Consider the following 2,500-nt stretch of genomic DNA (forward strand, 5'->3'; position numbering starts at 1 on the left):
ACCATTAAAAATCGAGGAAATCGGAAAAAATAGGAACCGGCCCGGAATGACCCCAAATTCAGTGGGCAGCCTCATAAAAATATGGCTGATTTTACTGGATTGATTTCATGTGGAAAGCACGACGTTTTGTTGTAGGAATGCGGGAACCCCGGCGGCTCGCCTGCCGCGGCCAGCGACGTCGGGCTGGCCCCTGCAGCGCCTAGCCTCTCCCACGCGGGGGGCAGGCCAGAACGCGGGGGGCCAGGGCCCGAAGGCAGCCCCCCCGCGGGCGAGAGAGCAAGCCAGCAGGGGCTGTCGCCTGCCGCGGCCAGCGACGTCGGGCTGGCCCCTGCAGCGCCTAGCCTCTCCCACGCGGGGGGCAGGCCAGAACGCGGGGGGCCAGGGCCCGAAGGCAGCCCCCCCGCGGGCGAGAGAGCAAGCCAGCAGGGGCTGTCGCCTGCCGCGGCCAGCGACGTCGGGCTGGCCCCTGCAGCGCCTAGCCTCTCCCCCGCAGGGGGCAGGCCAGAACGCGGGGGGCCAGGGCCCGAAGGCAGCCCCCCCGCGGGCGAGAGAGCAAGCCAGCAGGGGCTGTCCGCGCGTCGCGCGGCGCGGCATGGCTGCGGGGGCCGCGCGCGCGCGCCCAAGCGCCCAAGGGCCCCCAAGGGCCCCAGGCCCTCAGGCCCCAGCGCCCCAGCGCCCAGCGCGGGCGGGCGCGCGCGCGCGTGTGGTCTTTGAGGGGCGCCGGCCTGGTGGCTCCCTAAAGAGCAATAAGTGTCATTGCAGCTCTGGCAGGGGGAGACACTACTAGGTCCCAGCTGTCACCCCCCCTCTAAAAAATTCATTTCTTGGTATTTTGAGCTGAAATTTTGCAGAGAGGTTGGCAAAAATCCAATCCACCTTCATTAATTTTCCCAGAATTTTTCGAGGTCGGGAAGTATTTGTTTTAATTTTCCTACCATTAGAAATCGAGTAAATCCGCAAAACTAGGAACCGGCCCGGAATGACCCCAAATTCAGTGGGCAGCCTCATAAAAATATGGCTGATTTTACTGGATTGGTTTCATGTGGAAAGCACGACGTTTTCTTGTAGGAATGCGGGAACCCCGGCAGCTCGCCTGCCGCGGCCAGCGACGTCGGGGACGCTGGCCTGCGCTGTCGAGCCCGCGAGGGCTGTCTCCGCGGCAGGCCCCCCCTGAACGGGGCACGACAGGCCACCGCGCTGGCTCGTCCAGCGTCGACAGTCCCTCGTCCAGGTTTCAGATCGCGCCAAGTCGAACCCATGACCTGCTCAAGCCATCGTGCGCTGCCGAATTCGCATCTGCGTGTAGGCTGCCATTCCACGCGGCAGCCCCTGTTTTCGTCAGCGTGCCCCCCTGACGAATTTTCCTGCCTGGCCCAGTCCAGCGTCCAGCCCCTGTTCGTCGAAAAATCTGCGCTGCTGATTTTCCACGACGAGCCTACTTTCGTCAGCGTGCCCCCCTGACGAATTTTCCTGCCTGGCCCGGCCAGTCCAGCCCCTGTTCGTCGAAAAATCTGCGCTGCCGATTTTCCACGCGGCAGCCCCTGTTTTCGTCAGCGTGCCCCCCTGACGAATTTTCCTGCCTGGCCCGGCCAGTCCAGCCCCTGTTCGTCGAAAAATCTGCGCTGCCGATTTTCCACGCGGCAGCCCCTCTTTTCGTCAGCGTGCCCCCCTGACGAATTTTCCTGCCTGGCCCGGCCGGTCCAGCATCCAGCCCCTGTTCGTCGAAAAATCTGCGCTGCCGATTTTCCACGCGGCAGCCCCTCTTTTCGTCAGCGTGCCCCCCTGACGAATTTTCCTGCCTGGCCCGGCCGGTCCAGCATCCAGCCCCTGTTCGTCGAAAAATCTGCGCTGCCGATTTTCCACGCGGCAGCCCCTGTTTTCCTCAGCGTGCCCCCCTGACGAATGTTCGTCGAAAAATCTGCGCTGCCGATTTTCCACGCGGCAGCCCCTGTTTTCCTCAGCGTGCCCCCCTGACGAATGTTCGTCGAAAAATCTGCGCTGCCGATTTTCCACGCGGCAGCCCCTCTTTTCGTCAGCGTGCCCCCCTGACGAATTTTCCTGCCTGGCCCGGCCGGTCCAGCATCCAGCCCCTGTTCGTCGAAAAATCTGCGCTGCCGATTTTCCACGCGGCAGCCCCTCTTTTCGTCAGCGTGCCCCCCTGACGAATGTTCGTCGAAAAATCTGCGCTGCCGATTTTCCACGCGGCAGCCCCTCTTTTCGTCAGCGTGCCCCCCTGACGAATTTTCCTGCCTGGCCCGGCCGGTCCAGCATCCAGCCCCTGTTCGTCGAAAAATCTGCGCTGCCGATTTTCACCGACGAGCCTACTTTCGTCAGCGTGTCCCCTTGACGAATTTCCCTGCCTGGCCTGGACAGTCCATCTTCCAGCCCATGTTCATCGAAAAATCTGCGCTGCCGATTTCCCCGACGAACCTGCAGCTGCACAAATCTGCGCTGCCGATTTCCCCCCCTGTCGGCATGGCTGCCGCTGCCCCGATGTCCA

This window comes from Populus nigra, chromosome 2 (assembly GCF_951802175.1).
Source record: "Populus nigra chromosome 2, ddPopNigr1.1, whole genome shotgun sequence".
Taxonomy (NCBI): domain Eukaryota; kingdom Viridiplantae; phylum Streptophyta; class Magnoliopsida; order Malpighiales; family Salicaceae; genus Populus; species Populus nigra.